Genomic DNA, 12,051 nt, shown 5'->3' on the forward strand with positions numbered 1-12,051 from the left:
CGCTTCTAGTCTGGGAACGAAGAGATCTTTCCATTTTAATTTTCACAGTATGCCTCAGTAAAAAGGCTCCACGCAATTTTTTCTGGAAGGGTGGTGACACCAGGTATGGGCACACCAGAAGGAAGGGAGTCTAAGAACTGTCCAAGTTCTTTACTAGAGCATGGAGAGAGCCCCAGGGAGGTTAAATGGGTGTGGAAGAGAGCAGCTGGGCCCCGGGCAAGCGCTTGACCACACCCACTGGCCACGCCCTCCCAGCTGCCCGCAGAGCCAAAACGAATTGAAACAGCAGTGAGAGCAGTTAAGATTCCGACGGCAGAAGTCGCCATGGCAACGGGATTCATCTTGCAGACAACTCTGATTCAATAAATTCACTAGGTCCATCTTCAGTCGCAAACAACTACCATCTAAATTAGGGAGCAAAACGGTCAAGGGTGGCATCTGCTCTTGATACCTGAAGGTGGAAATGGGGGAAGGGCGAATTGGGGGCAAGAGGCAGAACACCCAACCCTAGGATGTGAGTAACTTGAGAACAGAGCCATTAGAAGGGTTTGATGAATGAGTGAGTAAGCGAAAGAATAAAGGTGCTAGGGATAAGTAAAGGAAATCCTGAGACTTCATAGAGGTCTCGGGCATCGCGCACGTCTCCAAGCAAAGGGCAAGAGGATCACAAGCAGTTTTCGACACCATCTGGGAAAACCGATTACCCAGTCCTCCTGACCCACATCAGGCCTTATCATTAGATTATTACACACCCCGCACCGCCTTACCACCTCCCAGCCCCAGGGCTCAGGAAAGCGCTTCGCCCCAGCTCAGGCGCTCTTTGTCGCGGAGCAATCAGGGCCGGGGGTAACCAAGATGCTCCTTCCCCAAAGGGGCGGGAAACGAGGGCGCTCAGCGGAGCCTCGAACCCGTTCCGCAGGCGGCGCAGCCTCTCTCGTCTGTCCGCCAACACCCCATGCTCTTTCTGCAGCGGGGTTTACCCTCTTCTCTCTTTTGACACCTTTAACTTCCAACTTTGTCTTACTTGAGTCACCCTATTCCCTCTCAATGAGCCTTGAAGTGAGAGTGCCAGGGATGGTTGGTTAAGGGATCCGCTCGGAAGCGGATGGGTCAGTAAGTCCCTTCTTCCCTGTCTCCCCCCTCGGAGCCTCCCGAACCAGCAGTTCCCGACCGCGGCAGTGGCCACAGGGCCCGACCGAGGTCACGACCCCAGTGCCCCAGCCCCGGGATGCCTGCAGGAAGACGGCAAGTGGTACCCTGCAGGCTCTCTTGGCATAGGAGCGCCTCAGAAAAAAAGGAGGGAGGGACCCCCGTCCTTGGGGGGCGCCTTCCTCCGAGCTCGTCCTGATTTGTACCGCGCTTGCAGCCATTTTCCCAAACCGATCTTGGCAGCCGGGAGCTGTCTAGGTCCCGTTCCCACCCAGACCCAACCTGAAGGACAAGTTTAATATTTACCTACTGGCCCCAGAGCTCCAGGCAGGCAGCGGGAAGGCGCGCGGCAAACCCAGAGCCCGGCCTGAAGACTTGCGCCCACCCCCGCGCCACCGCGCGGTGCCATTTAATGAATGAGTGCTGCGGACGAGGCGGCGCATCCCCCTTACCTGAACAGCCCCTGCATGTTGGAAAGGCGGCTCTGCGCTCTGGGTACAATGGGATCCGGTTAAACAGTTTCCTTCACAGACGCTCGTAGGTTACCAACTCGCAGGTGACATCACCCTCTCCTAGCCTGATAGGATACAATGCGGCGCCCACTGCGCATGGACTCCCCGGCCAGGCCCTCAGATTTTTGGGAGTTGTAGTCTCTCTCTCCACACAACACAGCCTGAGTAGCGACACCACTGCGAGCGCAGAACTACATTTCCCGAAGAAGTCTTCGGCTTCTCCTGCCCCGCCCCTTTGTCCCGCCCCCACAGGGACCCGCCCCCTCCCCGCCCTCCTGCCTTGCAGCTTTTGCTGTGGTTGTTCGGTAACCGAGCTGCGGACCGCGCAGGCGAGCAGGGGGTCACTCTGCCGTCGTGCTTTTTGATTTGACCTCCAGAAGGCGCCGTGCGGGTCCCCAAGGGGTCCGAGACTAGTGCGCACCCGCCAAGCAGCTCTGATCAACCCAGCTCTGTGGGCCTCGGCTGGAAAGAGAAGATTAAGCCTTTCACTAACCTTCCCTACCACTAGAAACTAATTAATAGGACGCGCTGGTTTCTGGGTTAAATGTGGTCCTGGAATTCCCCCACGTTCTCGAGGGGGTGATGCCGGCCCCGGAGGAGATAAATCCCCTGTGTGCTCCACTTACAGTTCACCTTTCTGTCTTCTCTTTCCTTTAACCACTTAACGGAATCCGGGTGACCAACCCGAACGCGGGGAACAGCTTAGTTGCCTGAGCTGACGGAATAACGGAGGCTATCACTAATAAAAATACGGTGAAATAGGCTAGACAGTCGCTGCAACCCTCGGTCAGGGAGCCATCTGCTGCTGCGGAGATAATACCACAGCGCAGCCATGCTTTTGTTCTTCCCTGCAGCGGACTTCCCCCTCTGAGGTTCTCAACTCCCAGGCAGACAACATCTTTGTTTAAAGTTTTAATAAATGGCATATACAGAAAGAGGTACTTTTAAACCCACAACACTCTCCCCTGTTTTTCTATACCTTTCTCTTCAAGTCTTTTTGAAATGACCTAAACCAAGCAACAATGATGCTGTTCAAGAATGCCACGATCTTAATAGTCCTAAATGTTTAGTCAAAGGTAACCAAAAGAGGTGTGTAGCAGAATTCTGACCCTTTAGATTTATTTATAATATGTAAAATTTTTCTATGGCATTTTTTATTATTCAATGAATACCAAGTATTCAGAGCAAATCTCCAGATGTCTTTTTAAATGAAAAAAAAATGCATCTAGTTATTCTAGTTGTAAAGGTAAATTATAATGGCATTTGATGTGTCTCAATCACATATAAAGATCAGCTCATGCCCGTAATTCCAACTGCAAAGTCTCTGGAAGACTACATCTTGTGAAAAAGAAAGTTCATAAGATTTCAAACAACTCTCTAATTATTGGTGGAAGTCTTGTCATTCTTATTTTCTCATTTCGTTATGCGACAGTAACTTGGGTCCAAGAGTAAAATATTCATGAAACTAGTTGAAGACTTCAGGGGAGAGGGAAATGCTTTGTATTGCTGAGAGAGGGGGTTTTGGTGCCGTTCTGATTTTCTTTTAACAAGCCTTTTCTGTATAAACACATTTTACTCCACTGAAGGAAGATAATTTTGCTGCTCTCCTGTTCTGAACTATTCCATTCATTTCAAACATTGTGTTAAATGGAACCCAAACAATACAAATGTTCCCTTGGCCATCAGATCAAGTACAATCAGTGATATTCTAGTTAATGGCTTTTAATGTATTGCAGTTCATTGTGGAAAAATATTCAGAAAGAAATTTGACCTGGAATGATTCTAAAGGTTCTCCTGGTTTTATAACTGTACAAAGCTTTTAGATGGAAACATAATCAGTGAGCTTGAAATTTACTGAGTCAATAAATTGCATGCGGAGACTCTCTATAAGTCAGGGCTTCTTCCTATAGATAAAAGTCTATTACTGAGGTACATTCTGAGGAGTAACTTTATAGGATAAATCACCTTAGAGCAATTTCTTAGGCCTTCAGCAATGAAGGAGAGGGTGGAGTTTTCCTGAAGAAATAAATTCCATTCTCTATGGCAGTTAATATTATAGGGCTGTGCCATGTTACACAGCCCATTTCCATATATAAAGGAAGTCATATATAGTAGATTCTAAGCACAAAAATGTGTGGATGTGCATGTATGAGTTGTCCTTCCTATTTAAATAGATATAAATATAGATAATAGATATCAAAAGCAAGGTGTTATGTTTGGAAGCATTTTTCTGTAAGTAGTAATGGATTTAACTGAACCCTGCACACTGTTTCATTGGTAACCAGGGAAACAAAGATGGCTCTCCAGCATCAGAAATGCAGTTTGTGGACCTGGGGCCAAAGGAAGATTAACAACTTCTATAGAGAGAGGAGTGAACTACCTCTCTCTGAGACACACACACACACACACACACACACTCACACTCACATACGTTCATTGTGTGTGTTTGTATTTAATTCTAGGTGACTAAGTAGTCTCATAAGCTATCAGAAACATCCACTCTGTCTAGCTTAATTTATATTTCTAAAGGGTTTCTTGGCTTTTTCTTTTCTTTTTTAGTGACTGCTGCTGTTCTAGAATGATTTTATGAAAGGCCTTGTACCATAATCATTGCCTATAATTAGGAACCTGTGAGACCACTGAAACTAGATTTAATTCACCATCATCATATAGGTGGAGAAGGGGGAAAATGCCATGGGGTATTTTGCTGATCTTTCAAAATAACCTCTAGTCTACAAGGTTTTACTCTAGATAAGGGAGGAAATGAAATATCAACCAAGAAAGAATTATAAGTTTGTAGCTTTGCATGACAATAGCCTGATGTTTTGCAACAAGTGAGGCTGTGTACTGAGCCCAGATTTTGGGTCATGGCATTTTACCACTTTTGAGGAACGTGACTTTATTGTGTGTTGCTTATTCTCTCTGAGCCTCAATTTCCTTATTTTTAAGAAGGTATTAGCAGTAAAACCTACTTCTTAAGGTTTCTGAGGATTAAATTAGATGAGACATATAAAAACTTTTCAAATGAAAAGAACTATACAAATGCTAGTTCATGTTACCATTTGCAATTTTCCCCTGAAGATTATCTAAGAAACGCCAGCCCAAATTATGGAACAAGTTAATAAAAAACCTACTTAAAATAAAAGATTCTTATTCTTAATAAGAAAGTATTTGAAATTATATAGTAAGCACATACTATCTCACTTATGTGTGAGTAGGCAAAATGTACTTTGAAGAAAAAAATAAGAAAGCCAAATTGATCAGTGCCAGTCCTTCTGCAGTGCCCTAAACTGTCCTCATCTCACAGGCGGCTTCCCAAGCTTCCCAGCCTGGGAAGGCGCTGCTGGGAGGCTGGAGGCAGGAGGAATCAAAAGCCAGGGTATTTCTGCACCTGCACAGAGTTGCCTTGGGTGATGTTTCTGGCAGAGGCAGCAGCATTTGCCCTGTTGGACTGGTCCATCATGGTTCCAGGTTCTTCCAAGTCACTCCAGCCTCTGTTAAGGCCACCTTGTCCCTTTGTCCCTCCAGCCTCAAGGTGGAGGCAGCTTTCTGCTGTTGTTAATCTCTTGCTGGATGTTTGGCCTCTCAGGCTTTCCATTGCTTTATGAACAATTCCCTCTATGATATTATATCTGTGTGGAATACTTAGAATGGTTTTTGTTTTCATGGTGGAATGCACAACTGATACACTCATGTCTTAGTTGAAGTTATTTTAGATGCAACAGACACTCTCTCTGGCCAGTTTATGCAAAATTAAGCAAACAATAGGATTCATTCAAAGCACTGAACAATTAAGGCCCCACCTATGAGCAGGAACCAGATCAGCTCCGGGTATCTGAACAGTGAAGTTTTGGGACCTTTTCTCCAGATGTTGCTCTAACAGACCCTAGTCTGTGTCTCTTTGCTCCCAATTTCAAATTCCTGAGAGAAGCTAATTGCCCTATTTCAGGGTGACTGTCTCTTCCTTGATTATCTACAGCAGTGGTTCCTAAAGTGGGGACCATAGACCAGCAGCATCCATATCCCCTGAAAACGTGTTATAAATGCAAATGCTTTGGCCCTGCCTACACACCTACTGGAAAACAACCTTCAGCAATGGGTCTCGCAACCTGTATTTCAACATATGATTCTGAAAACACATGAAAGTTTTTGAATCATTCATTTTTGGCAAAGATTACAAGATCCATGTGGGTCAAGAGCTATCCCTGTACATCTGGGCGTCTTCCCAGAGAGGAGAAAGTTTTGTGAACTTGGCAGCCACCCCAAGAGGTGTCAGGTAAAACTGGTAAAGCTGACAGGATCTTAACGGCAACATTTGGTTCTTCCTGAGAAAGAAGGCTTTGTAGTATTCTGAGCCAACTAATCAATGTAGTCACTGCACAAGCTCTTGGAGAAGATTCATTTCACTGTGTTTAACTGAAAGCTCAGAAAAGCTGAAAAGCCAGCACTGGGACAATATAGGGGATATGAAATGTTACAGAAACCTAAAAACAGTAGCAATAATAAAATCAGGCCATGGTAACAGGGGATGTGAAAATAACTCCAGACAGTCCAAACTCTCTACAGACCAGAGAGACTCTCTTTCATCCAAACAGCTCTTGGGAATTCAAAAACAGAACTCACCTTTGACTATATTATCTATGTTCCCTGTTTCAGCTTATTCATAACTGGCTTATGCTTAGCCCATCCATGAGTTCTGTTCAATTCTGAAGCCACTGGCTCCATGTGGCTATTAAACTAATTAAAATTAAATTAAATGTAGCAGTTCCTCAGTCAAAATTGCCATATTTCAAGCAAGGTGGTCACATGAGGCTAGAGGTTCCTGTATTGAATATCTCAGATATAGAAAACTCCTGTCCTTTCAGAAAGTTCTTTTGGGTAAGGCTGCTCCAGGGTCTTTTATCTCATGAATTTTGGGATCTTATCATGCTGAAACACACCTTTTTCCTCCATCTTTTCCAGGACAAATTCCAGAGAGAGAGAGAGAGAGAAAAAGGGAGAGAAAAAATCTGATAGTTGCATTTTACAATTTTAAACCAGATCACACCATGATAAAGGTAGAATAGCCCAACAGAACAATGGCCAAAAATCTTGAACAGGCACTATGCATGCACAAAAATCCTATATCCAAATGGTCAACAAGCATATGAGAAGGTGCTCAAATTAGTCATCAGGGAAATGCAAATAAAGTTCATAATAGGTATACTACTACACACCCATTAGATCCTTTAAAATTAAAAAGACTAAATATATTAAGGATTGGCAAAGATAGAGGCAACTAAATCTTACACTGCGAGTGAGAGTGAGAGTGCAAATTTGTACAATTGCTTTGGAAAATGCTCTGTTGGTATCTACTAAGAGTGAACATACACTTACTTTACAGCTCAGCAAGCCATTTCTAGGGATAGGCCCAACAGATTTGAGTATGTATGTTCACCAAAGGACACATATCCAAATATTCATAGCTATGCTGTCATTATAGCCCAGGGTGCCCATGTCATGTTTGAGATATACTAAAAATATTGTTGTTTGAAATTCAAATATAACTGGTTGTTCTGTATTTTTATTTGCTAAATTTGGCAACTCCTTTACAGTTCCAAACTAGAAACAACACAATTGTTCATCAAAAGTAGAATGGATAAACAGATTGTGGATAGGCACATAATTAATACTATAGAGCAGGAGCTGGCACACTTTTTCTGTAAAGAGCTAGATAGTAGTATTTTAGGCCTGTGGGCCATAGGATCTCTGTTGTAACTACTTAGTTCTGCCATTGTAGCAGGAATAGATGTAGTAGATGTAATAGCAGCCACAGATGTAAAGAAATAAATATGGCTGTGTTTTAATAAAAACTTTATTTATAAAAACAGTTTGCCATCTCTTCCTATTTGCAATGAAAATGAATGAGTCATATCTGCATGTAAAAATATGGATGAACCTCACAAAAATAACAGTGAGTAAAAGAGTATATACTGCATTATTACATTTACATAAACTTCAAAAACAGGTAAAACTAATGGTGGTATTACAAGACAGAAGAGTTCTGGGGTTACTTTCAGGGGATAATAATAAGAAAGAGCATTAAAGAGATCTCTATGGTGCTGGTATTGTTCAAATTTTTTATCTAGGTGCTAGCTACATGAGTATTTCACTTTCAAATTCACCGTGCTGTACACTTATAATTTGTGTGCTTTTATGTGTGTGCCTTAAATGAAAATAAAATATTTATGTAAATTAAAAACTAGAACAAACTATTTCAAGATCATGCCCATAAGAAATTGTTTTCTGAATTCTGGTGCCCAAGTTTTTGTTTTTGCCTAATCATAATAGGAATTCATGTTCTTTGTAGAGTACTTAGAATGTACTACTATGTAAGGCAATAAAATCACCCATAAGCCTGCAAACCAGAGAGAAACATTAACATTTTTTTTCTCTGCCCTCCTTCTTTTTCAAACTGGGGACCATTTTATTTTAATTGCCTTATTTTATTGAAAAAAAGTACCTTGAGAATTTCCTTCTCAGCGAATTTTTTTTGCACCTGCATTTTAGTAGCTACATGGTATTTTATTATGTGGAGGTAACCATTTTTTATTTAATCAGTCAAATATTATAGCATAAATCATATCATATTTTGGTATTATCAATAATTCTGATGTACATCTTTGTTTGATGTTGGTGCCCATCCATGAGTACATCTCTAGAAGTAGAAATATAACATAGGAGGATATAAAGGCTTTTAATGCTTTTGATATGCATTGCCTAGTTTCCCAGATACTAGGTTTTATTGCTTGTGGATGGTATGGTTGATGTTTCCTATTAATCCACATAGGTCTGGTATCCTCTCTGAGAGAATTGACTTGTGTCCTGAAAGCATGTTAAACTCTTTGAGACACATTCTAATAATGCTAATGGAGTGGCTGAGGAAACTGTCAGGAAATGAATGTCCAAGGGAAAAGGAAGACCTTTCTGTGGTCCTTAGTTAGCTGGCCCTCTAGGATATGTTAGATGTATTTGTTTGGTAGGGATACACAACCAAGAGACCATCGATGCGGTGGCCTGAATAACAAAAATTTCTTGTCTCATGGTTCTGGAAGCCAGAAGTCCAAAATCAGGTTGTCTGCAAGGCTGGTTCCTTTGCAGGTCTATGAAGAAAGATCTGTCCCGGCCCCCTACCCTTGTCATGTGCAGAGCCAACTGCTCCCTGTCTCTTCAGATCTTCTCCCCTCTGTGTGTCTCTGTGTCAACATTTCCCCTTCTTATAAAGATACCAGTCATAGATTGGGCTGCCTAACGAGCTCTCTTTAGCTTGATTACCTCTGTAAAGACCCTGTTTCCTAAGAAGGTCATACTCTAATGTACTGAGGTTTAGAATTTCAATGTAGTTCTTTTTTTTTTTGAGGGGCTGAGGGGAACATAATTCAACCCGTAACACTAGCTCAACCCAAATAGGAGAAAACTGGCTTTCTTGCTCTCAGCAGCAGTGTTAAACACCAGCGTGTTATAGTTACATTAATTTTAAATTAGTTGAACATCTGATTAGGAAATAAAGATCAGATCTAAAAATAAAGATAGTAACCTGAAACTTCTCAAGAATAACAGAAACAGAAAAGGCAGGGTGCTTCCTATTGAGGCCTAGATGCTGATGGTTTCTGGCTTTGAAGGCCTAAGTCTCGCCTCCAGGTACACAGTTCTGTCACTCTAGATCAGGAATTCTCAGATGAATACACTACCGACTTTCCCTGGGTAAAAACTCCCTGGCCATACATTTTAGACAAACCACCCCAAGTTTGTTTTCAAAATATCCCCTACTGAGTGTGTCACACAGTTTTCATTTTCTTTTTCTCTTTAAATATCAAATCTCTGCATGGGCTCTTTAACCCTAAAATGGGCAGTTCACGTGTGGCAAAGCCTTGCCTGTGAGTAAAAGATGGCCTGGGAGTTCTGTGGTAAGAAAGAATTCTGTTTACTTTTTCTGTAAATTTCCTCATTGGGAATTATCCTGGCAGATATAATCTCCCTTGTAGCTGAAATATTACAGCATGCCGGATTTATGTCAGAGCGTTGTTTCACAGCTGTAGCTGTGTTAACACTTAGACACTGGACTTGGAGATTAGGGACAATTGTGGTCCTGTATTACATGAGAACCTTGTGATGTGGAATTTCTCATGGAAAGCCACACTTCAATACACTATGTCATGGCATATTATCTTTGGAGAGTATTTTCTCTTCACCAAACTGTGATTGTAACCTTTTCTGTCGGGTTGTCTGTGCCCTCTCCCTGTGTCTCAAGCTCCTAGAACAATATTTTGGGGTTGTTGGAAGACTAACCACCCAGTTTAAGTGGAAAAGGAGATATTGGAATGCTTTATTCTGGCTTTGCTTTCCTGCAAGTGACAGGTTTTCTTCTTTAGGATTTATGTTATTGTTTTAGGAAATTATACTCATTCAAATCTAAACAAAGTTAAAGCAAGTTAAATATAACCCTGTTACTTTTCACTCATGTATAACAGTGATTCTGAAAAACAGGGTCATCCCTCTCTTAACTTATGCATGAAAGTCAACTATGCTGGAAGCTACACCATCTCTAGCTACAGACCCATTAGAATTTGGAAGTTGAGGTGCTTTGAGTAAGGTGAATATTAAGATGGGAACCTCCAAAGAAACTAGAAGTCTCTGGGATGAATATGGGATTTTTAAAAGTTTGATTGTATCCTAATTCTCTAGTGGCAGATCCTTGCAACCATCATTCAGGAAGCCTTTTCACATATGCACATTGCTAAAAAGGTGCAGGTGAAGAGTGTCCCTACCTAAGGCAGAGTGACACCAAGGATCCGCTGCAGCCCCAAGGCACTTCCCCACAAAAATCCAGTTAGATTTCAGGAATATTGTGAGACAGATGTTAAACACAGTTAACATTAAAAAGTTAAATGACACAAACTTACAGCTAAATTAATTATATTAAAAACAAAAGTGGTAAATACTCAAAATTCATCACTTAGTAATTCTTACTACCTTTTCCTGTATCTGTGGTCTTGAGATTCCACCTGAATCCGATGAGGAAACATGTCATGGTGTATGGCTGCACATCTCTTCCCAGCCCCACAGTTTCACATCACATTAGTAGCTCAAAATCATTCATGTTGAGAGTAGTTACATCATGGAAATGTGCAAATGCTACAAATTAGAGCTTCCCCTGCAGCCCAAGTTGTTACACATTTACTGGCATCCTCCATCCCTTGAATTTGTAATAGAAGAGAAAACAGCCTCCTCTGACTGCTTTGTGCTGGTCTGTATTTTTCTCATGTGACTTCATTCTGCTCTTGGATTCTAGAAATGAAATACATGTGTCATTTTACTGAAGTGAGTCATCAGATCCTGAGCAGAAAAGAGCTCAGGTCTTTATTGGGTTCAGGGAGCTGAGCATTTTCCCTCAGAGAGGAAAGAGGAATTTGATGATAGGTATAGCAGTGGGGGTAGCATTTTGAAGCAAAAAGAGAAGGAAATCAGCTTGGGCTGTTGGAGGTATCAGATGCAATGCAGAGAGAACTCTGGAGTAGCTGCACTAGCATGGGGGCTGCGTGACTGACTGCAGAGCAGCTTAGAATGGGGTCCTGCATGCTGTTCTTGAAAGCATATTCATGAGTCTGCAAAATAGTGGTAAAAATAATCTTCAACAGACAATGTGGAAGGTTTTTATGAATTGAAATTTTGGGACCATAGGTTAATTATCTCAAAAGTAAATAAAGAAAACTATATTAGAAACCCAAGGCTATTATCCAAACAATAATATGGGTACTTTGTATCTTAAAAATTATTTCTTCCAAATGTTCATTTGTGTTACTTTCACCTGTTCATGTTAGAGGATACTTGTTTCTCTCAATAAAAAAAAAAACTTCTCCAGACACTTCTCTGAAGAAGAAATACAAATGGCCAACAGGCACATGAATCATCCACATTCCTAATTATTAGGGAAATGCAAATTAAAACCAGAATGAGATATCACCTCAAAGTAGTTAGGATGGCCACTATCCAAAAGATAGGAACCAACAAATGCTGGGAAGGATGCGGAGAAATAAGAATTCTCGTACACTGTTGCTGGGAATGTAAATTAGTTCAATCATTGTGGAAAGCAATATGAAGGTTCCTCAAAAAACTAAAAATAGAAATATCATTTGACCTAGTAATTCCACTTCTAGGAATTTACTCAAAAACAACATTCCTGATTCAAAAAAATATGTGCATCCCTATGTTTATTGCTGCACTATTTGCAATAGCCAAGATATGGAAGCAACTGAAATGTCCATCAATAGATGAACTGATAAGGAAGATGTGGTACATATACCCAATGGAATATTATTCAGCCATTAAAGGAAAAGAAATCCTGCTCTTT

At 41.6% G+C, this 12,051-nt stretch overlaps 1 protein-coding gene across 11 annotated transcripts in view; it reads right to left on the reverse strand.

Moving 5' to 3' along the window:
• Window positions 1–12,051, reverse strand: part of DAAM1 (dishevelled associated activator of morphogenesis 1) — a 289,381-nt gene that overhangs the window by 201,061 nt on the left and 76,269 nt on the right. For 4 of the 11 annotated variants that reach the window (XM_037006952.2, XM_037006924.2, XM_037006938.2 and 1 more), the window contains exon 1: window positions 1,602–1,709. The exons of 1 other annotated variant lie outside the window; for it this stretch is intronic. The gene's annotated coding sequence lies outside the window, so the exon portion shown is untranslated. Of the gene's footprint in view, window positions 1–1,601; window positions 1,738–12,051 lie in introns of those variants that run through there. 6 more of the 11 variants (XM_037006956.2, XM_037006944.2, XM_073242318.1 and 3 more) reach the window with 3 other exon arrangements.

The sequence above is a fragment of the Manis javanica genome, chromosome 8 (genome assembly GCF_040802235.1).
Source record: "Manis javanica isolate MJ-LG chromosome 8, MJ_LKY, whole genome shotgun sequence".
NCBI classification, from domain to species: Eukaryota; Metazoa; Chordata; class Mammalia; order Pholidota; family Manidae; genus Manis; species Manis javanica.